Below are 25,426 nucleotides of genomic sequence, written 5' to 3'. Positions count from 1 at the left end.
CACACACACACATATATATATATATATATATATATACTTATATATACTTATATAATGTATTATTGAAATTGTACATACAGTATATATATATATATATATATATATATATATATATATATATATATATATATATATATATATACTGTATGTATAATTTCAATAATACCATATAGCACTACACAGAACTGAGTTCAGAATGCATGGAATTCCCATATAATATTACAATTCAATGCAATAAAATAATCTTGGCTTAATTACAGAGCAGGAAAGGTTTTAATTATAGGAATCACTGGCTTATTATTGACAAACAGTCATTTCCTGAATTCTGGTGCAATAAAGTGTCAGCATGTCGGGTTGGGCCTGTCCTATGTAAATTAACATGCTGCAACTGAAACAGTTCTTAGTATGATGTAACTTTTTCAAGCTGATAGTGCTTTCTACTGCACTTACAGAACATAAAAACATGATCTTAGACTTCCAATAATTACCGGTGTTAATTCCACTTCTCACACCCAGTGATCCATTTCTTGTTGGTGTGTAATCTTCGTGAACTTAAAGTGATTATGGTGTGTAATCTTCAACAGGACATGAACACAACAATCCATTGTATGGGAATGGCATTGACTTGAATGGGAGTTTCCTTGCGATAGCACCAGAAATGGCTCTCACACTATTGAATAAGCCAGGGGTGCTCACCTCCAGTCCTCAAGACCCCCAAACAGGTCAGGTGTTCAAGATATCCCAGCTTATGCACAGGTGGCTCAATCAGTCCCTGCTTCAGCACAGGTGGCTCAATCGGAGGCTCAGTCTTTGACTGCGCCTCTGATTGAGCCAGCAGTGCTATCCTGAAAACCTGACCTGTTGGGGGGGGGGGCTTGAGGACTGGAGTTGAGCACCCCTGGAATAACCCCCCAAATAATCCACCATATTAGGACATTCATTTAAATGAGTTTATCACAGTGAACAATATAACTGTAGACTGAATCATTGTGACTTTCAGGTTAGATGAGACCTTTAACTACATAAATTAAATAATATACTACTTTAAACAAAGCAAACCCATGCTTTTTCCCCTTGTGTAATGCTTCCTGTTTTATGCATGATGAATTTGCTATGCTGTTGGAGAATTCAGCAGATGGGAAAGTTTGCCCTTCTATATCCAAATTATTGGGGGATGTGTGTCAAGTGTAAAACTGGTGCAAAAGTGTAATTTTTACTCTGCATCAAGGGCAATTGCTCAATTCTCCAACTTGCACTATGAGAATTTTGGGGAGAGGTTTTAGGAGTTAGAGAGTCAGGACAATATTATTAATAGGATACATTCAAAGTTGCGCCTATAAGGAGGTGCAGTTTTCCTCTCTTTGCTCCATGTAAATCCACCAGGTTAAATTGACGCTAGCCTCTGCTCCAAATGCAAAAAGCAAGATTTGAAAGATTCATACATATGTCGCTGCTCACTTACTGACGCAAATATTTGCTCCTTGTTTTGGAGCAAACATCACCATTTTAATACATACCATCAAAAATATCAAACATTAAAAACCAAGGCACTCTGGAATCTTTACAATGCACCTAATTTGCACCTTATTTACCCAGCATTTCTTTTATAGAGTAAATATTACAATCTGTATAAACTTTATTTACTTTATATCATTTGCACAGGAATTAAATCCCCCAATTTAATGTCACGCAGTAAATTGTACATATTCCATCAAGTTGCCAGACATTTGCGGCCTTGTAATACCCATATTTTGTGTTTGTTAACGCCCCCAGAATATCTTTCCATAATATGGTATCGGCAGCTTATGCCACTATACAAACCATGCATGTTATTCTTACATATAAAGATGTTATAACAGAGCATGAAAATAGTGGGCTATGGGACTTAATGTGTTATATTATTATGTCACGTGTATTACTACTGTGAATCGCTATGTACAGTACATACATAGATGGCTCTTTATAAATAAAGATTTACAGGCAGTCCTCGGTTATCCAACGGAATCCGTTCTGGAAGTAGTGTTGGATAGTGAGTCCCATGTTAATCAGTGGCGGTGAGCGTTGGATAACGCATTCTGGTGTCGAAAAACAGCCATTCATTGTAAAGTGAAACGTTGGATAACGAGGACTACCTGCACACATACTTTAAGTAGTCTAAAATAGTAAAGGTTTCCATTATATGTCCAATTTTTTTTTTTTAACAAAGAATAATTTTTTGCCAAATTGTTGGACCTCATGATTTGCATAGACATTTAATAATTTCACACGTCAAACCACCACACAATGTCTAAAAAAACAAATGTGCATCGGACGTTTAGCATCGAAGACGTGGCTATTTGTAACCACTGCTTTAACCGCAATAATAGTCTTTGCATTATTAAAAGTTACATATTGTGAAAGAAGGCAAATATCACTGTCAAATAGTCATGGACTGAAGGCTAATTTCTGCGTTGTTTTCTTGAAATTATTTCTTTCATTTAAACCAGGGGTGGCCAACTCCAGTCCTCAAGGGCCACCAACAGGTCAGGGTTTGGGGATATCCCTGCTTCAGCATTGAGTCACCTGTGCTGAAGCAGGGATATTCTGAAAGCCTGACCTGTTGGTGGCCCTTGAGGACTGGAGTTGGCCACCCCTGGTTTAGAGGTTAATTAACCCTTCAGCTGCTATTGGAGGTTTATGGTTTAAAAGATAGTGAGTGCCACAGTGCAGGATTGGCCCCAATGAGCTTTTCGCGTTACTATGTAAAGGAATTGTACACCGAACATGTGAAACTTTTATGATTCTGTATATTTAAATGTAACTAGAGAGCACAATATGCACAAATGTTTATCTGCAGCATATAGTATATTTTCAGGGCATTAAAACTGGATTTCTTTGTTAGCTGCATTGAATTGTAGCTGTTCTCTGAGCACCACTATTGTTCAAAATGTTGAAAAAACTACAGTAGGATACATCAAAATATCTGCACTTTCCAATTCTTGTACATACAAATATTTATTTGGTTCAGTGTCTTGAAAAATAAAACGGTATTTATTTCATTTTGTAACTATATTTATTTAGTAATGTAATGGACAGTGTGCCAAATGGGTTTATTTTATTTATTAAATTGGCATGTAACTGAATGTTTTTTTTTCTGTCTCAATGTTAATGTATTTTTCTGTGTGTAAACCATTATTGTAGTGTGTGTGCATGTACACTGTGTGTGTGTGTGTGTGTGTATATATATACACACACACACACACATCATATGCCTAAATATATTCTTGTCCTAGAAAAATACATGTAATTTTTATTTGTAAATATCAAATACTTTGATTAAATTGTGTTTTACAAACTCTCTGAGCTCTCGTGTTTTATATAAATAAAATAGTAAAGGTTCCCATCATATCTCAAAAAAAATTTAATCAAATAATCATTTTTGGCCAAATTGTTGGACCTCTTGATTTAGATAGACATGTAATCATTTTACATACAGTATCAAAACACTAATTACCAATGTCTAAAAAAAATTAAATCAGACTTTTAGTATCGAACACGTGGCTATTTGTAAGTCATTATTTTAACCATGATATTAGTTTTCACATTAAATTCATACATAATTCAACAAGCACCGTTTGGCAAGTTAAAGAGTTCATATTTATGGTAAGATACTGATTGTGTGTGAAAGAGATGTGTGGCATAGTGGTTAAGATGTTGGTCTTGGTCACACAAGATTGTGGATTCAAATGCAGGCCTATGGCCTTATCTTATATTGTCTGAAGTGCCTGTCCGAGCCATTTTCAGTCCCAAATCCCATTGGACCCAATGGGAATTTTGGGTCGAACTTCGGACTATATAGAATTACCCCCTTAGCTAGTTACATTCACTCAGTGTGACCTCATTGAGTCCACTGCATCTAAAATTTGAGTTGTTACGCTCTGGATTGATCTATTGAAAAAGATTTGTGTCCATTTTTTTTTCTATACCTGTAAATGCTTGAACTCTCTTTGTAACGTTCTAGTTAAAACTTATTAAAATATATACAATATTGTATTCTGAAATATTTGTGGTCCATGTAAAAATAATCAAGTGCAACTTAGCTGTAGTTAAAAAAATAAATAAAAAAGCAGCAATCCACCCCAGAATCCTATGAGTTTAACTCATAACATTTTAGTATCTTATCTCCTTAGCATGTCCTATGCTTGAAACCCCCACCTATTACCATGGTTAAACTACAATGGGATCTGGGGAGAGCTTCATTTTAACTAACCGGATATTTAATATTCCAAACGTGTATGTATATTTCCTTGTGACAGGGCCTTAGGCGTTAACCCCTGTCTAAAATGGACTGAAATGATTGAAGCTTTATATGAAGAAAAGAGACAGGTCCTGGGTAGGACCAAAATGTCAACCATGCTTTATTAAATCACCAGCAAAAGTCAACGTGAGTAAGCATGATCATTAATTCATTAATTCATATAATATACAAACTGCGCACACAGTCCTACCAAAATAGAACATAGTATATCACTCTTTTTTTGTAACTATTTTTGTCATAGGGGGTTATTCATTACATTGCAATAGCACCAATCGGCACGACCACATGGAAACACCCATTGACTTAAATGTGAGTTTCCGTGCAGTTAGTGCCCCAGTCGGCACAATTGCAGTTTAGTGAATAACCCCCTTGGACTTCCACCGCTCGATAACATTTAAGACAGCGGAGTTAATTAAAAAACAATATATATATATATATTTATAGTTGAAAGCTGTTCTTTTATAACCTTCTCTTTATAGGTTTTAATGTTTGGAAATAAACACAGAAAAAATCCCAGAATTATTTTATTTATTTTTTACAAATAAAAACCGAAAACACACAAGCACTATGGCTCACAAATCTGTGACGTCACTTAACATAGTGTTAACTTAACATCATGTTAAGACTAACGGTGTATCTTTAAAGGACAATAACATAACAGCAGCCATGTTGTCTCCTGTTATGTGCATAGCATTAACTATAATGGGCGCCAGTGATAGAAGAGCAATGATATGCAAACGAGGCATTACCGAAACTTTGCATATCCACTCACGTCCGTTAAGGTTAATGTGAGGACTTATCGTTACATATTACCAAGTTATATCTAAACTTGGCTCACTCCCATCCAGACACTGAAATTGGGCTTTTGCAGAGCCTGGGTGGCTGTATCGCCATCATTTACATAACAGCATTATTTCCCAATGTTATTTTCCACTCCTTTCTACTTCAGCAAAAGCCTTATTTACCATGTTCCCCCATTGAACATAACGACGGTTCATGTTGTAGCCCTGATTTAGTAGGATCTGGCTCTATGTATTCAGCAACTTTTGATGGGCCCAGCACAGTACAGTCTAACTGATGGTAGGTGGTGCTAGAGCAGAACGCAGGAAGAACAGTACATGACATAAGACCGGAAGACGCTGCAGGCAAACACGCTGCCTTCAGTGACTGCTGCAGAAAAGTTACTAATCGTCAGCCGGAGGAAGCCCTCTGTACTGGGAATATCTGCTACAGGTTGTGGAGTGACTGAGCCTCACTGCAGCTTTCAAAACAGGTAAGAGCGGGGTGAAACGTGATCAAAACATACAGCAGAAGTATGGGGCAAGGTGCAGGGGAACGTCCCGCAGCACAGGGCACAGTAACAACGAGAGAACGTGACTCAGCATGCCATGATCCTCCAGGACATTGCATGTGGACGTAGAGCTGTTGATTAGAGTTCAGGATAGGGACACGAGACAAAAGGGTCAGGGAGAGACAGGGCACGCAAACGTGTGAGAGAACAAATAAAAAGCCAGTGAATAATGAGAGGCAGGGAGCATTGCCTGCAAAAACAGGACAGGGGAAATGGACAGGGGGGTGGGGCTTTGCTTAATTTGGGAGCGAGTTATGCAGTCTTATGTCCTGGAAATTGCTCGTGGCTTACAACAACACTTTTTACCTACTCTGAAGCCTCGCAATTATATTTTTACATGTGGCGAGATGCTGTTTGTCCCGATCTGGAAATAAACTGGCTTACTCCTGCTGAAGTGTTTCCTTTTAGGAGCTATTGTACAACTTAGTATTATCGTTTATTTGTAAAGCGCCAACATATTCCTGAGCGCGGTACAATGGGCGAACAACCAGTCTGGCTGCTCCCTGGGATTTAAAGCAGCATTTACTGGGGGTGAACAGCAATTAAGCCATTTCAACGTTGTTTTCAAAAGTGACAATCCTGCGTATTCTGTAACTTTCGATTAACATTCATTTATCGACACACACGTCTGTGCAATGTTGCAATTCACTGGAACAGGCCCAAGCAAGGCTACTGTATGTGGCAAAATGGCCCTTTGGATTTAGGAAATCTGCAATACATTTTTTTGAAGACTTCTCAAAAACAGGTTAAGCGCAGCGTGTTCACAATCAGCAACAATCACGGCACACTTCCACGCATCTCAGTCTTTCTAAAACAGAAGCGCTCTGTTCACAGCAATGTTAGGATAACTTTTGTTTCCGTTTTTAAGCTGCATGTTATAGTTATACTCATGAAACATTCTTTAGTTACATTTAAAATACTTTTTTTGTAAGCAGGCATTCAGCGCCTCGTTCTCTAACAGTTTTGTGATATTGTGCTGCTGACAATATACATACGCTGCATAATTAGCTTACAATGTAACTTTCAATTCCTAAGGGACAGGGAAATAAAGTGACTTACTAGAGGTCACATAAGAGCTGCCGTACTGGGACTCAAACCAGGCTCACAGATTTCAGAGGCAGAGATGTTACTACCGACCTGCGCCTTATCCCTTCTATTAGCAATAATTTTGCACTTTTAGGTTTAATGGGGTTCTCTATACACTTATCTCTAAGCTCCAGGGTTTTCACACATTGTACAGTTTAGTTAAAACTTTCTCCAGTAGTTCAGGTCCTTTGATTTTTGTTGAGAAAATGTATTTAAAACATATTTCTGCTGGCATTGGCTGGTTACATTCCCTTAAAGTCACAGCTACAACTAGGGTTTTTTTTGTAGGTGCCTCAGCATGTGGAGGGGGGAGGGCGGGGCGAGCAGTTTCTCATAAGCCTGGGACAAAAAAAAAGCCAGTCATCTGAGTGCTGGGAAAAAAATCTCTGCAGCAACAGAGACAAATCCCTCAGCACCAAGGGACAACTTCATGGTTGAAATGATATAGCTCTGAGTATTGATGATGCAACTCCATGTTATCACGAGATTGTAGCTTGAGACTACCCCTTTAGTTCTCTGTTTTATTGATAAAGAAAAGCAAGGTCATGGAGACTTCGATTTCACTGGCATAGAGGTCGGCGTGGGGATCAGTAGCCTTACCCAGATACAGTTGGCAGAGTAGATAGAATGGTAGATAACTGCAGACTAGCGCTATGGTTGCCGCTGTCTTGATCGAAGCTGTAGAGTACCGGTGTGGTGCAATTGTTTCATCAGTCGGTGGGGGGGGGGGGGGAAGGGGGTTGCAGATCAGGCATTTGAGGACAAATCAGACTTGATGGCTACGTATCACCAGAGATGTCTGAGAATTCCGAGATTATCACGATTATCGATTTCCATATTCGGGAGGTTTCACGAAGACTTACACTCCTGTTTCATTTGCATATTCCCTACTTTCGGCAATACTTTTTGTTAGAGGAATAATAATAAATATGAAATAAATGTAAATTCATGGATATAAAATTAATATCCTTAGCTCCTTATAAACCACAGCCAATGGCTGGCCTATTCAACTTGTGGTGAGGTGTATTCAAATAATAATAATTATGTCTGAAAATATAAAATATGCAGAGTTATGCTAATATATGTATATAGACATGCTTCACGAACCTGTGCAAAGGTTTTGCACATCTCTACTTAAAGCAGCAATATACTTTCCAACTTAAAAAAAAATTTTGAATTATTTTTATATGTAAAGCATGTGACAATATATAATTCTACATTCTTACCTAAGCTGGCAATCGTTTGGTGCTCCTGTTATAAATCTGGCAAAATCCTTATTGTGTGCCTAACATAATGGCTGCTTCAGCCAGTGTAACTCGGCAGCTACAATGTATACTTATATTATTAAGGTAACATTATCTATTGTTGCAGTTTACAGCTCAAACTGCTAGGAACATTTGCAATAAATTATCACAAATAGGAAAGTGTTGCAAAGATCTTGCACTGCTTGGGAGGTGGGCTAAAACCTGCTATAGAAATCAAAGGCTGCTTTAAAACTAATTAAAAATGGAATTAAGAGATTTTTGTTTTAAACAGTATTATCCAATACTACAGAACTGATATATATTTAAAAAAAAACATATAAGATTTAACATGTTTTGCTGCTTTAACATTGGCTTACAAAAGTTTGTTTACATTCATGCCACTTTCTTTCCTGATCCTGCAGTGCATTACACTTACTGTATGTGATTTAGAACAGATCCCTTATCATAAGGGTTTTAAATGCAGATCATGTGCAAGGTTTGAAATAAATCAGAGAAAATCAAACCAAAGAATGGCTTTTTTGTAGCTTCCTGCTGGATAAGATTGAGCGCATATAAGGATCAGACAGCCATTGCACAATTAAACAATATAAGTTTTCTATGAAAAATGCCAGATCTATGTAAAGATATAAAACAATTTGCTTGCGCATTATACGCAACAACACAATGGATAATGTCATACAGCACGTTTTGCTGATAATGAAACAATGTATTTCAGCTCTTGGAAAGAATAGTTATTTATGGAGAACACTTACTAAGTGGTGCTACTCAATAAGACACAGAGTCTATTCACTAAAATTAGCTGTAAGGTGTCTTCGGGTGATGGAAGGTGTCTGTCTTTTGGAGTAGCACTGCTTACTTTATATGGCCCAATGTGCTTATACCAGTATTTTTCAAACCTGTCCTTCAGAATACAGGCATATGCCAAATATGCTTGCAGACAGCAGGCTTAGCAATAGTGCCCAAAGTCATGCAGTAGCTACAAAGGCAAATAAGATCTTATCGTGTATTAAACGGGAAATGCAGGGAAGGGAATTAAACATAATCATGCCCCTCTATAAAGCATTAGTAAGACCACACCTTGCATATGAAGTACAGTTTTGGGTTCCACTCCTTAGAAAAGACATTATGGAACTAGAAAAAGTGCAGAGACGAGACATCAAATTAATAAAGGGGATGGGAAATCTGACTTATGAGGAGAGGCTAACTAAATTAGATTTGTTTTCATTGGAAAAGAGGTGTTTAAGTGGGGATATGATAACTATATACAGTAGAAATATATTCGAGGACAATACAAGCTTTCAAAAGAACTATTCATCCCAAGGGCAGTACAAATGACACAGGGCCATCCCTTAAGGCTGGAGGAAAGGAGATTTCCCCAGCAACAAAAGAAAGGGTTCTTTACAGGAAGGGCAGTTAAAATGTGGAATTCATTACCCATGCAGACTGTGATGGCAAATATAATAGATATCTTCAAAACAATGTGGACATCTTTTTAGAAAGGAAAGCTATACAGGGATATACCTAATAAGTAAACATGGGAAGGGTGTTGATCCAGGGAGAAATCTGATTGCCAGTATTGGAGTCAGAAAGGAAATTATTTCCCCCTTATGAGACAGCATTGGACAATGTTTCACTGGGGCTTTGTGTTTGCCTTCCTCTGGCTCAAACTACTGTAAGTACAAATATAGGATAAGTATCTGTAGTCTAAATGTAACAGATTGAACTCTCTGAATAAATGTCTATATTCAACCTCATCTACTATGTAACTATGAAACACACATGATTTTAGGAATAACCAGTGTATTCACAGACACAAGTGAGTGACTCCAATTTGCCTATGCATAAGTTTAATTGATAATAAAAACCAACGATTTGGTTCAGAGCCTGGGAGAGAGATCTGAGAGCCCCAGGTCTACACAATTGCTTGTGTTTGGTGTATTCTTTTCATACCTTAAACTTTTATTGCACTTTTTAAAATATTGGAAATAAGAGAACAATGAAATGAATAAAACAAATAGAGTAAATGTCTACTCTAAAACAACAGTAACACAGATAAGTATTGCCTTTAGTAACATTGAAAATATAATAGGAGCAATTTAGAGTATTTTAATCCACCTGAAGTTCATGGCTGTATGTCTATTCTAGTTGGTGATTTACTTAGACGTAATAAGCGATTGTTACTTCCGTTCAGCTGAGATGTTTAGCACACTGACATCTTCTGCATCTTTTAAACCTTTGCTTCTTTATCAGCATGATCAGAGAACATGTGAAATTCTGCACACACGCGCATGCCCTCAGCTATACTGTATCACATCCCCATCCCAACACCCCCATGTTAGAGCAAGAGGTCATGCTTTGAAGCTGGAGAATAGCAGGCTCAGGGGAAATGTGAGAAAGCACTTCTTTCACCAAAAAGGTGGTGGATTCCTAGACCAGCCTCCCAGCAGAGGTAGCCGAGGCTGATATAGTATAATAAATAAGCTTAGCATCCATGAAATAGGGTCTAAGGTTTTACAGCAGATAAGACAATGGGCAGACTAGGTGGGCAAAGTGTTTTTTATTATCTGCTGTCAAATTCCATTTCTATGTTTCTGTTTTCATGCAACAAGTGTTTCCTAAAAAAACAAAAGGTTTTGTCAAAAATTTCTGCAATCAATGTATTAAAAAAAAAAAAAAGTATTATAAATAGGTTACTGGGAATGAGATTTAAAAAAAAAACTCAGCCGTTATCCAAAAAATGATTTGCCCCTTTATCAGTTTTCTCTGAAATAGAACCCTTTATTGACAGTATAAGGCACGGTGCCCAACTCCAGTCCTCAAGCCCCTCCAACAGATCTGGTTTTCAGGATATCCCAGCTTCAGCACAGGTGGCTCAATCAGGGGCACAGTCTAAGACTGAGTCGCTGATTGAGCCACCTGTGCTGAAGCAGCGACTGATTTGGCCACCTGGGAGGGGGTGGGGGGAGTTGAGTACCCCTGTATAAGGTGTGGTCCAGTTGCAGGCAGTGAAAACATGTTCAATTTTCTGTTTTAAAGTGGAACTTCTAGTTTACCAGACTCGTTTTGACAAGTGAGCTGTAATAACAAGAACGGATTAGGAGATGACTCTGTCAGCAACTACGCCATACATGCTTCGTATTACACGTATTTACGTATTCGAGAGGGAGAGGGTGTAGTCTGAGGCTCTGAAGTAGATTACAGGTACTGCAGGACAATAGAATTAAAAGGAGTAACACTACAGAGATCTTGATATTATTACACATGAGAAATATATTCTTGTTTAAAAAAAAAAAAAAGAAGCAAATTGTCTTGTTTTTTGAACTCAGCCATTTCAGTTAAAACCTTAGCTCAACTATTTTTTTTTTAAATGTACAACGCATGGCTTTATTCCAAAATTGCAGTGATTAGGACGAAGTTAAAAACACATATATATTTTTTTTGAGAATGTACAGTATAATGATGGGACTGATTCTGGTTTTCTTCTGACTCGTCATCCATGGAATTAGTCATTTCGCAACTTCAAGGGGCTACTTCAGTCCCTTATTTCCAGTTAAATCATGGCTTTTATTGATATAAAGTATTGTAAGGGTGAACAACTTCAGTCATGGAAAACTGCCCCTTAGCGAGAGCCTAAAAAGCTTTGCTATTTATGTTTCCCAGGCCTGGAATTGCGTCTCCCAGATGTACAGTATTCCTCTGTGTTTATAAAACATTCTTTTTGATGATAACAATGAGATGTGTTGAATGGTCTGATGCAGAAGATGTAAGTGTCTTGAGGTTTCTGTTTAAGGATGCTTCATAATTCCCTAAGGTCTCAAGGTCTTTTAAGGTGCTTGTCTATCTGAATCATGATCAAATCAACCATTTTCAGAAAGGATTGTTATTATATTTCTTGACTTATGGTCCGCAGCCAGAATTAAACTAAAGAAGTTGTGTATACAGTATAGTCTCTCCCTTTTCAAAGAATATTACAAATTAAGTTGAATAAGTTAGAATGAACTGGATACATATTCATGGTTTATGCTTCAAATGTAGGTATTGGCTTTAACTGATAAAATACTATGGGCCATATTCACTATTAAGTGCTACTCCATAAGACACCTTCCATGCTGAAGACACCTTATGGCTCAATTCAGTGGAATGAGCCATAAAAATACACATTTACTAAACTATGTTATTCCATAAGATACATTACAGTCCCTTCACTTGAATGGAGCATATTTACTAAATGGTGCTGGATGATGCCGTATGGAGTAGCATTGCTTAGTAAATATCTTCTTTAAATATGAATACAAACAATAAATATCTATGCTATTAGATGTTGTTCTATTATACAATATATATGGGCTAACAGAGTCAAAATAGCTGCTTAGGCAATTACCAGTTCTGTGTTGCTAACTGCCATACATTTGTTCCCCTCTCCTTTTGATTCCATTGGCAATAATATTATGCATTTTACTCAGTGTTGACAAACAGAATCACAAACATATTAAAAGCCTGATTCAATATTGTCCAAAGGGGCCCATCAGATCATTGGTTCTTCAAGTTCTAAAATTAAAATGTTTTCAAAACATTGAATAAGGGAGGGCTATTTTGTGGGGTTTTCCTCCACATGGTTCCATGGTCAAAATGTCATTAGAAAGTAACACAGTGGGCCTGAATGCAGATAATTCATCAGAAGTCCAGAGGTGGCACGTGTTAAGAAAACACAATTATCTTTGTGAATGATCACGATATTGTACTTCCCCATAATCTGTGCAAAATTGTTTTCCAGGTCAGTTTCGGTCAACTATCAAATAGTCCCATTGGTATCTATACCTACCACTACTAACTATCCCTCAGGTTCATCGTGTGATAATGATTCCCCCCTACAAGCTGGTGAGCGGAGTGGGGGAGAGCCCTGTATACCCTTCACTGTTGAGGTAGAGGCTCACCCAGGAGGCTAATACCAGAAGTAAAGCCCAACCTCCGGTTAGGTACAGTTGTACCGGCGCTGCCGCCCTGTCGGCAGCCCTGCTCACTATCACACTGTGAACCTGGAGATAGTTGGCAGGTAGGGGCTTAACCCCAAGAAAAATACTGAAGGTGTGCAAATGCTCTCCTCCATTAAGCAGCAAGCTACGTGGAGTAAGAATCACATACGTAGGTGTATAAAACAGGGGATGGATGGGGGTAGGGGATGGGTGGAGGGGGTAGGGGATGGGTGGAGGGGGGAGGGGATGGGTGGAGGGGGGAGGGGATGGGTGGAGGGGGGAGGGGATGGGGGGAGGGGATGGGTGGAGGGGGGAGGGGATAGGGGGAGGGGATGGGTGGAGGGGGATGGATGGGGGTAGGGGATGGGTGGAGGGGGGAGGGGATGGGTGGGGGGGGATGGGATGGGTGGGGGGGGGATGGGATGGGTGGGGGGGAGGGGATGGGTGGGGGGGAGGGGATGGGTGGGGGGGAGGGGATGGGTGGGGAGGGGGTGGGGGGGGGAGGGGATGGGTGGGGAGGGGGTGGGGGGGGGAGGGGATGGGTGGGGGGGGAGGGGATGGGTGGGGAGGGGATGGGTGGGGGGGGGAGGGGATGGGTGGGGGGGGGGAGGGGATGGGTGGGGGGGAGGGGATGGGTGGAGGGGGAGGGGAAGCCATAACTGCTTCTTGGAAGTATTTTTGCTACATTTGTTTTGCAAAAAACAGAAGTTTGTAAAGAAGAAAATAACAATACTCAGTATCATGTTGACCGGAAGAAAAGCCTAAATCCTAATTCATAATGGTAAAGGTGTTGTGTTCGCACTACTTAAGAGCCTTGTTTTAAATTCTTTTAGTGCAAAAATTGCAACACTCAAAATACAGAGCTTATAAAAACTAAATCATGGTCCTTACAGGCCAACGTTTTGATCACCTAACCAAGACCATAATCAGGCAATAATTAAATGACAGCTTACTTTTTCAGATTTATTTCAACACTTGTAGCATGACCACTGGCAAAACCTCTGTCTGTGCACCAATTTGCACAGACCTAAGTCACTGATAATTGGCCTAAAGCATAGTTGGTTTTGATGTTTCTCAGATGCAAGAAGGACCACATTATAAATAATTCCCATGAGCTGTATTAAAATTGATTTCTGCCAGAGTTAAGACTTAAGATGAGAGTTAAATTAACGTTCTGACAAAAGAAAAAATAGGTGCGCCAAATGATTGGATCATGAAACTCTTGAGGTTAAATCAATCAATCACAAATGATAATAAAATGACATGAACCATTCCGGAGCAAACAGGGGTCTTGAATGAAAATATAAACACTAATAAAGTAAATAAAAAAACCAAAATTAACGTTCTGCCAGAGTTAAGACTTAAGATGAGTTAAATTAACGTTGTCATGTGCCGTCCTGCTGATAAGGGATTTAAGGAAAGCGTTAACCCTTGTGCTGCTGCTGCTGCTGCTTTGGAATGCGTCACAGGTCCACCTGGCAGTGAAAGGGTTAGGGCAGGACCTCTGCAGTGTTTGCCCCTCATGGGAGTGGTCTGGCAAAGGGACTAACTCCGTTTTAGCTCCAATAATCACACGAAAACAATTACACAATCAAAATGTTCATCACAACTAAAACAGATTAATTTTATTAAATAATATACACACGGTCAAACAATTATTTATAGGACTATTTTTTTGTATAATGGTATATCTTAGTTTTAAATCTGATGTGTGCCCTATCTGAGGACTCTATATTAAATGAATTTTTAGACGTGTAAAGGGGAGTAAAAGCTGGCCATTTAGTACAATGTTTCCTTTGTGAAACGCACCTTGAGCTGCAAATGGTATCCCTGGCATTATAAATACATCCAGTAAACGTATTTTTTACTTTATAAAGCAGAAATATCTTCTGATCCTAGTGGACTAATGCTCACACACTGTAAAGAACAGCAGATTTAATTCATTTCTGTCAGATTGGCATACATTGCAAAGCAGCAGTTTTCAAGCTGTACAGCGGACAGTCCTGCAAAGCAAAAGAGTTTCTTGCTAAATAAGGAGGCTTGGCAAATCTCCCTGTTTACTTAAATGTGCCAGATAATAAGGGTGGCTCTATTACTGGCAAGATTGTACATTGCTTTAAAGAAGAACAAAAATAAGTAACCACTTTTACAGACTTTTTAAAATGTCTTGCATTTAATCAAAGTGAACAATCTACTTATCCGTGCTCCTTTTGACAAATAGAAGTAGGATTATGTTAACTGCGATCTGTGGAATATATACTTCAAGGAACTCTGTGCATGTGTGCAACGCGATCAGTTTGAAAGACTTCTGGCATGCTCGTGTAAATATGACTAAAAAAGGGAGCCTGGGACAAGAGATATCTAAATAACAGACCTCCCCCTCCAAGTTTTTCCTGGTCCTCTTCACTCTGGACTTGGATTTCTCAGAGCTAATGTGAAACGTTTAAAAGCAGTAATAGGCGATAGCTGCTAGCTTTTAAAGTTCCACAATCCTGCTCTATTGTAATAGATATGTTTTGTTGATGCAGCTACAGATGTTTGAATATTTTCTGTTAAGTTCTCAAACGGTTTTATTTTTGGAACAAATCTTAAAGTAAGCACTAAGAAGAGTGCGTTTGGGTTATTACATTTTTTTTTAAATCGCTTAACGATCATGGAGTCAGAGTCAGCCAGAAACTAGGGGAAGGTCATGTTTGAGGGCCATGAGCTGCAGCCATTCCCAGACCTCTCGCCCGTCACCCTACAGAGAAGACACTGACCGCAGGCCGCAATGGAGGCTTTGAGGAATGGGGGCATCAAATACAAATGGGGCTTCCTTGTCACGGGAGACAAGGACTAACACACCAGGGATCAATTCGCCAGACAGAAACACAGAGTTTATCAAATTAATTTATTGGAAAACGAAATATCCACAACTATTTACAGCAAATCAACACACACACTTACAACTGGGGTTACCCTATAAACTTAGGTGCAGAGATCTCCCTAAAGAGATTTTCTCTGTTCTTTCTTCCTGCAACGTCCTCTGCAGTTTCTCCCAGTTGCACACAGCTTCTTCCCAAGCTGCTTCTTCCTAAGAATTCCCTTCCACAACAAAAATTGAGATGAGCTTATCTCATCTGGCCAGGGGACTCCCTTCCGCCCCCCTCCCCCCAGGTGTTTGCAATATGACCCAGCTTCTGATTGGTGGGGGGGGAAGTGCAACAACAAACACAGTTACTTGGGAAGATCACACTTACATTTACAACATTCCCAACTGAAAACAAAATTAACCCCTAGTTCTTGAAGTGCTGGAACCAGGAAGAGAATACATATATACAGGAGGGCCCCAGTCATGCGGCGGGTTCCATTCTAAGGACCCGCCGGAAAGCGGAACCGGCGATTCTACACATGCGCAACATTGGCAAAAAAAAAAATTCTGCGCATGCGTGACCCTGGACCGGCCCGTTATGCGCAACCCCGGACCGGCTGTTATACGCATGTGCAGACATGGCGGCCCCCTTCTCGGTACCTGAGTATCGGCGAATCGCCGGAAGGCGGGGCATCGAGAAGCGGGGCCTTGCTGTATGTGAGATGGGACAGGGGCTAAACAAGAGAATGAATCTGCATCACCACAGCATCACACGCAGAACAAGAGACAGTCCTGTCGGCGTATATTTCTCTGACTCTGGCCATAAAATGAACGACCTGAAGGTGGCCATACTCAAAGGTAATCTTAGAACACCGAAAGAGGGACGGTTGCATGAATACAAATTTATGCAACTGTTCGGGACACTTAGCGCTGGCCTAAACCGAGATCGCAGCTTTATGAGTCACTACTCTGAAACAAGAGATGTCTCTTCCCATGAGTGCTAAAGGCCATGTCTATACATACTGCGCTATATGAATACACACAACGCTGTCTCTTACACCTACAAATGTACAATGTAATTATATCCCTATATACCAATAGGGACCACATAGTAGCTACACACATTAATAGTAATGCAACACCCTCTTACATTTCTAACACTATTCACACCATTGGTATACACTCCCACACACACCTTTTGTAAAGCGCTGTATACACTGTGGGCACTATATAAATTTATATTTACACACATACACACACACACACACTTACATCACTAACATTCAGTGACCATTTAACACCTTAAGTCATAAATCGCATATTGCACAGGGGGACGGATAGGATAGAGGGTATTCCCTACAGGAACCCCCTTTTCCAGTACCGACACAGAGGCTAGGAACGGTTCACCTTTTATTTGGCAGGCCAGTTACCAGATTCCTTCTCTTGCAAGAGAGGTACTATATATACACAATTATCAGTTAAATCCTAAAAGGTGCGTGACATAAAAACATTGCAATTACTTTAATTGACACAGAACAATAACATTTTTTATTTTCTATAAATATTACATGAGGAGGGCTTAGATTTAAACCCTTCATGTCCATATGATGACTGAAAGAGACAGAGAGGAACGTTAAAGAGACACGTTAAAGAAACGTTGCTTCAGTTCATTGAGGTTTGTGGGCATTTGTTTATGCACAGCTCTCTTATGGTCCAGCCACAACATTTCAATCGGGTGGAGGTCTGGACTTTGACTGGGCCATTGCAACACCTTGATTCTTTTCTTTTTCAGCCATTCTGTTGTAGATTTGCTGGTGTGCTTGGTGATCATTGTCCTGTTGCATGACCCAATTTCGGCCAAGCGTTAGCTGTCGGACAAATGGCCTCGCATTTGACTCTAGAATACTTTGGTATATAGAGGAGTTCATTGTCGACTCAATAACTCAAGGTTCCCAGTTCCTGTGGCTACAAACCATGCCCAAATCATCACCCCTCCACCACCGTGCTTGACAGTTGGTATGAGGTGTTTGTTCTGATATGCTGTTTGGTTTTCGCCAAACATGGCGCTGTGCATTAGGGCCAAATATCTCCACTTTGGTCTCGTCTGTCAAAAGGACATTGTTCCAGAAGTCTTGTGGTTTGTTCAGATGCAACTTTGCAAACCTAAGCCATGCTGCCATGTTCTTTTTAGAGAGAAGTGGCTTTCTCCTGGCAACCCTTCCAAACAAACCATACTTGTTCAGTCTTTTTCTAATTGTACTGTCATGAACTTTAACATTTAACATGCTAACTGAGGCCTGTAGAGTCTGAGATGTAACTTGTTGTTTTGCAATTTCTCTGAGAATTGCACGGTCTGACCTTGGGGTGAATTTGCTGAGATGTCAACTCCTGGGAAGATTGGCAACTGTCTTGAATGTTTTCCATTATTGAATAATCTTTCTCACTGTAGAATGATGGACTTTAAATTGTTTGGAAATGGCCTTATAACCCTTCCCAGATTGATGGGCAGCAACAATTGCTTCTCTAAGATCATTGCTGATGTCTTTCCTCCTTGGCATTGTGTTAACACACACCTGAATGCTTCAGACCAGCAAACTGCTAAAACTTCGGCTTTTATAGAGGTGGTCACACTTGCTGATGATCAATTAATCAAGGGCGTTTGATTAGCAGCACCTGTCTGCTACTTAGCATCTTGCTTCCTATGGTAGCAGTAAGGGTGTACTTAGTTTTTCACACATAGCTTCTCTATTTTGGCTTTATTTTGGTTAAATAAATCATGAAACGGTGTAATATGTCATATGTTGTTATTCATCTGAGGTTGTATTTACCCAATTTTAAGACCTGCTAAGGAACAAATGATTATTGTTATTTTCTGATATGTAAAACCATAGAATTCAAAGAGGGTGTACTTTCTTTTTCACACCACTGTGTGTGTGTATATATATATATATATATATATATATATATATATATATATATATATATATATATATATATATATATATATATAATCTGTAGCTTGAGTTAATGACCCCTCAGAGACTGCTCCCTTTCAGTGGGGGTCGGCAGTAGAGTATCAGATGGGTCAATGACTGTTAGTAGGAAAGGGCAATGTTGGGCCTTTAATGAAGGGCAGTGCAGGTTCAGTAAGAGCTGCAAGTTCCGCAATGATTGCTCAGCATGCAGGGGTCCCCATGCGGTAGCCAAGTGTTTCCGAAAAAAGGGAAGTTTGCAGAGGGTAGGTCAGCAGTAGGCAACTATGCTGGTGAACGTTGCAAGAATGGCGGCCTGACTAGACCATTATCCCAATAGGAAAGTGGCTCAGTTGTTGGGAGAGGGGTTCCAATGTAGATTTTGGATCACATTTGATGATAAAGATGGCGGGGTGGAATCTGGGAACCTAGAATGGGTTGGGGTAATGCCAGGGATCACAAAAATAAAACCAGAAAGAAGTCAGTCTATGTAGGATGGTGGGTTTTCAGATCCTCCACTACCAAGGCTAAGCGTTTCACCTCTTGGCATGGAACCCAAGAAGGAGAGGGGTTAATTCTGTTTGATACAACATATGTTATATCCGAAAGGGTCATCTGTTAATTATGACATTGACAAAGAGCTGTGTGCGGTAAATTATGCGTCATTTGATGGGACAACCGGGTTAGTGGTGCATTGTGGGCGGGTGCGCTGAGGGCAAAGGCAGACATCCAGTCTGTATTCTGCCTGCTCCCGGTACATCAAGATTGTTTCCACCTGTTAGAGTGTGTTTTTTATGGCTAGTTACACACTTTCTTAATCCCGCTCAGCCTATAAATATGCTTTGGTAGGTGCAGTCGACGGGAAAAATGATACACTAAGCCAAAAAGAAGAGAGAAAGCCTTTTGTTAATATGCACTTAATACCAATGAAGAATGGTATATTATGAAACTGGTCACATTAAACTGGGTGTACATCAAGTAACTGTTTTTAAAAAGTTACCTTTATTATAACGTCGCCCGCGAATAGAGATACCTTATAGTTTATTCCGTCGATTGGAATTCCTTGAACATTGACGTCATCTCTAATTTATATTATCCCTAGTGGCTCCACGGACGTCCATCCCAAATCTCCAACTCATCTTAGATCAATTTAGCAAAGTCTCAGGCTACAAAGTTAATAATGATAAATTCGAAGCCCTAAATGTAACACTTCCAGCTTCAGAACTAAAATTGCTGCAATCAAACTTTAATTATAAATGGAGCTCTACCCACATTAAATATCTAGGAATTAAGATAACGAGCTCATAAATCCCTGTACCAAAGTAATTACCCGCCACTTTTTGAAAAAATCAAAAAAGACCTACAGGCATGGAATAAACTCCAAATATCCTGGATGGGAAGAATCATTTCCGCCAAAATAAATATTCTCCCAAGATTGTTATACTACTTCCAAACGCTTCCAATAAGCATACCTCAACCTGAGCTGAAAAACATACAAAGCCAAAACTTTCAATTTATATAGAGAGATAAGAGACCGAGAGTTGCTAGATCAGTAATGCTAACTTCAAAAACAAGGGGAAGCCTTGGAGTTCCGGATATTATTAAATATTATCAAGCAGCCCAATTAAAATAAGTAGTGATTTGGAGTAATGATCCAACAACCTGCTGCTGGTTGGCAATTGAACCCTACTATGCAAAACTTCTATCCCTCGCAGTAGCTCTCTGGTCCCAGGGGTCCAGGGAGACACAGGTAGGACGGTTTGACTTGAGATCGATGAGGTGCACGTGGAAAATGTGGTCCAAAAAGTAAAGGAAAGTATACATTAAGGACTTCCACATCTCTGCTAACTCCGATTTTCAACAATCCGGACTTCCCCCCGGGCTGTTCCCAAGGGCAATTTACCCAATTTCAAAATTTAGATATATAGCAGCGGACACAGTTGAAAAGGGGAGGGTTTTGTACTTCCAAGATATCCCCCAAAAATATCAAACACAAGATTTTCAACTCTTTAAATATCTTCAAATTAGGCATTTTCTCTTGTCAATTTCATAGAATGGAAGTTTCCCTAACTTATCAAAATTTGAAATGTATTGTAAAAAAGGTACTTACCAGAGAGGATTGATATCGGGTATATACGTTGGGATAGAGTCATCTGTAAATGCGCCAAACCATTCTTACATGCTACAATCGGCCAAAGACCTAAATGTAGAGAGAGTGGGACGAGTGGGAGGATATCTGGGAGTTGGCAGCCAAAACCTCAATTTGCACAATAACAAAGGAAAAAATGTACATGATTCTATTTCAATGGTACCTAACTCCTAGTAGGCTGAGTCGGATCTTCCCTGGGACGCCCGATCTATGGTGGAGAGGGTGTGGTCACAGGGGAGATATGGCTCATATATGGTGGAAACAAAAGAAAACAGCGCACAACGCCAAATAGTGAGGCAAATTCAACAATATATTATATTCCCTGAAGAAGTAGTTAATTCTACGAAACTAGTTGGATGTAACATTCTATTGCCTTATATCTGCTTACATTGGCCTTTGTCTATGTATTTTCCTGTCCTGTTTTTATTTCATCCTGTGTGCTGTTTTGGACACTTGTGAGAGACTTTGTAAGACTGTTCAAACTTCCCTATTGAATCCACTGTGTAGACAGTGACGTCATTACACAGCGTCCCGCGACGGAGCGGCATCGTGGCACGCTGAGGGCACCCCAGCAAGCTGCGTTTTAACCTCTGTGCAGAGGATACACCTGCCGAGGTACAGGAGCAGCTTCATATCGGCCAGGAAGCCGGAGCGATTTCACCGAGCCCCAGTACCAGCTGCTGAACCTGGCTGCATGAAGGGAAATCCCTTTGGGAGTGAAAGACTGACGTCCTGCCCCAGAATCAACTGAGCTGCATCAGCAGAGGGAAGCAAGCACCCGATTCTACAGCTAACAGCTGCCGAGTGGTAAACAGTGTGATACACACTACATGCCTTTTACCAACTTTTTTCATGTACGCAGATATATTACCCCCTTTTTAATTCTATAATATATTGTTGAATTTGCTTCACTATTTGGCGTTGTGCGCTGTTTTCTTTTGTTTCCCTTCTCTTAGTGTGTGTGGGGTGCTGAGCCACCCCTGCGTTTACAGCTGCAGACGCCATTATCCCCAACACGGTTATGTGGCACTTATTATTTAATGTATAATTATCTCACTGTGGGAGTTGTGGTTTAATTTTTGATAAAAAAAATTTATCGCTAAATTGATGGTATAGTCACTGCACTGTATATATTTATACATTTAAACTTTATAGGTAGTTAGGTAGTAGCGCACAGTTTTGTTTTTTGTTTTTACTGTCATATATGGTGGACATGCCCAGTGGTGCAGAACTTTTGGGTGATGATCCAGAGTGTGGTCCTAGAAATTACGGAACTGAGGATTCCCCTGGACCCGCTGACCCTTGTGCTGGCCAAACCAGTGGAAAATATCCCGTCCCCCATGAAGAAACTGATCTCTTTCATCCTAACCGCGGTGAGATCTTCCGTAGCTGCGGCTTGGAAAAAAATTGACACCCATCAAGAGGAACGATGCACAAAAGAATAAACAAAGTCATGTACATGGAGAAGCTGACTGCCCAAACTAAACCAAACTACGGAGCAGTTCTACCAAACATGGGAGCCTTGGCTCCAAAGATAGGAAGGCAAGGGGAGAGTAAGGCCTCGGCCAGGCTCCCTGCTGGCGTGCTGAGGCGCGCTGAGGCGCAGGGAAAGCGGGTGCTTTCCCTGGCCTTGCGGTTGTTTACCGCACGCGCTGTCAGCGGGCCGTCAGGGAGCGGGACGGGGGCAAACCGCTCACGTGACCGGCCTGTCGCGCCGGCAAACGGGGGAATTTTAAATTCTCCTAAGACCTACGCTTCCGCGCGCTTGCGGAAGCGTAGGTGAGCCCCTACTAAAGCCGCTCTAATTGCGGCTGTAGGGGCTCAGTGCTGAGCGGGAGCGCGCCTCAGCGCGCTTCCGCCAGCAAGCAAGTAACATGGCCGAGGCCTAAGTCCCAGTGCTATTCACTCTACTAAGTTCACCCCCATCTCCACCCTCCCGTTCCCCTCTCCACTCTACCTTTTTTCTCTTATCTTCTCTATCCACTTTGAATTTGCACCTGATACTACGGACCAGCAGCTCACTGTTAAGAAACAAAGGGAATAACATGGAAACAACCAATGGATCTTTAACTGCACAAACCAAATACTAATTATATACCATAACTGTGGATCTTAATACTGTCTGAAAATATTTTGTATAATGTGTATCGTCTCTAGTGTGATGTTCCCTTTGCAATGTAAAGATGTGTATGCCTCAAACAATACAACAACAAAAAAAGATTAAAACAAAAAAAAAGTTACCTTTATTTAGAAATTTAAAGGGAACACCTAGTACCCAGATTAAAGCAATAACAATTATACAAGGAGAAAATCAACTAAACAAATAAAAAATCAGGCTAAGTATATCTGCAGCAACCGGAATGCCTCCTCAAAGAGAGGAGCAAGGAGGGGAGGAGAGACGGGAAGGAGATAAGGATACAGAGAGTGACAGCAAGGAGGAGGAGGAGATGGATGACGAGGAGGAAGGAATGGAGAGCAGTGTGCACATGGGGCAGGAGGGTGTGAAAAGAGAGGGGAGGAGAGAAAGCAAGGTGAGGAAGAAACAGAGAGACAGATGAGATGAGTAGGAGAGGAGGGAGTCTAGTATGCACAGTGAGGCTAAGACACAGTATGGCAGGGAGTGCAAAGAGATGGGAAGGAGAGAGTGCAAAAAGGAGCAGGGCATGATGGAGGAGAGCGCAAGGTGACAGAATGGTGTTACAGAGAAGGGTGAAAACAAAGAGTAATGTTTAATTAATAACCTTTCAGATTTCCTAGAGCAGGTATAGCTAGTATTTTATGTAACACAGAGGAGAGACGCAAAGTGTAAAGATCCCCATCAAGAGAAACGTCCTCCTCATGGTACTATGACATCATCAGTAGCGACTGACTCTTGCCAATGCACGTTTCACGTAATTATGATTTTTCTTAGGGGAGTCAATTTTATGGATAGGTGCCTGCCATGGGGTGTGGCATTTCCTGATTCTATATTGAAAGTTTTAGCACTTTCCTGGAGTGGCTGGTGGGGAAGAAGAGCTCGAAGGTTACGAGGTCAAGAGTTCCCAGCTGTAACAGCAGTGACTTTAAAGTTAGAAAGTATATTTTGAATCCTTCTGTCAGCGACTTCTAAATTGGAGCAAGTTAATCCACTCTCTTGCCCTAGGCCAACAGTAGACTCATTGAGGCACATACATCAAGTGCCATTACGGGTTATCGCACAAGTCCTGGTGTCAACTCCCCATGACTTGAATCAGAGACAATGCCAGAACGGGTGAGATAACCCGTACCGGCCTTTGATGCATGTGCTCCATTGCCCCCTATTCAATATGCTGCAAAGTCAACTGCTTTTGCTATGTAAATGACCAGAGCCTAAATCTTCCCCAACGTGTGAAAATGGCTTCAATACTTTTGAATATGAGCCACTATGCCTGTTAAACATTATGTATAGCCTGGTGCACACTGCACTAATCTATAATAAATATATTACTATGAAAGGATTTTATTTTTACACCAATGAGCCCAAGGCCAAGTGTGCTGAAAAACAGAGGATTTAGGGCATATTTCACATTTTAGAGTTACTGCATCTTTTGTTTTTCAGGTTAGATCAGGTCATTGGAAAAATAAATAAATATCCTTAACCCTGAATTTAATTAGACTGAGTTTAATATCTTAGCAACACCACCATATACAGTAAAGCTGTAATCAATGTGATGTAAAACAGTGCAATAAACGTCCAGAATGGAAATATGATTTTACTGGCCAAGAAGCAAATTCTTGTAATAATTTATTTCCACAACCGTTTATGAGACTTGTTCAGACAATGGTCTTGTCATTTTATTTAATGCATTTGCCTTGTTAGAAATATAAATGCTTTGACTTTTCTAAGGTACGAAGAACTGCATGTGTTTAATAAGCATCGGGAAAGTCCTACATTAATTAACAATCATTTGCCAAAAACACATAGCAGAAAAACTAAACCGGAAAACACATACATTCAGGTTAACCCAACGAAACCCACTATAACAGGACATGTTTTGTTATCGGAGGGAACCATGACACATGCTATCTCTGTACTTTGCACCTGAATATGCAATAAATTGCAATCACTGATGAATTAGGCTGGGATATTGTGGGATATTCTGCGTTATCACTGCCTATGACAAATCTATGATATTTTGCGTTAGAATGATATTGCACTATAAGCGGTTGCAATAACCTTTGCTACTGTACATCTGCATAGTCATTGCCCATGTAATTATGTTAATGTTATAGTAGGGGAGTATTCACATCTTTTTGTTGGACATGAAACACTTTGTAAGGTTAAGGTCATCATCCGCTTCCCAACGGCATCAATATGTGGAGGGAAAGAAAGTAATGAACACGCAAAATTTCAAAAAGACTCAAAATTCCACATCTGTCCAGATGCAGAAATAAAATATTTGTAAGTATTTAAAATGGTAGAAACTAGTGATGTACTGGGTCCTAAGAAACACCTGGTGCTGG

The 25,426-nt window shown here is 40.2% G+C and overlaps 1 protein-coding gene across 2 annotated transcripts in view; it reads left to right on the top strand.

Moving 5' to 3' along the window:
* The first annotated feature begins 5,256 nt into the window (after nucleotides 1–5,256).
* The window catches only part of MAP3K20 (mitogen-activated protein kinase kinase kinase 20), a 162,838-nt gene continuing 142,668 nt past the window's right edge, over nucleotides 5,257–25,426 (top strand). Inside the window, exon 1 of one of the 2 annotated variants that reach the window (XM_075609048.1) lies at nucleotides 5,257–5,570. The gene's annotated coding sequence lies outside the window, so the exon portion shown is untranslated. The remainder of the gene's footprint in view (nucleotides 5,571–25,426) is intronic. The other variant, XM_075609050.1, reaches the window with a different exon arrangement.

Source organism: Ascaphus truei, chromosome 7, assembly GCF_040206685.1.
Source record: "Ascaphus truei isolate aAscTru1 chromosome 7, aAscTru1.hap1, whole genome shotgun sequence".
Classification (NCBI taxonomy): domain Eukaryota; kingdom Metazoa; phylum Chordata; class Amphibia; order Anura; family Ascaphidae; genus Ascaphus; species Ascaphus truei.
The sequence above is the reverse complement of the archived record's forward strand: the minus strand, read 5'-3'. Positions and strand labels throughout refer to the sequence as shown.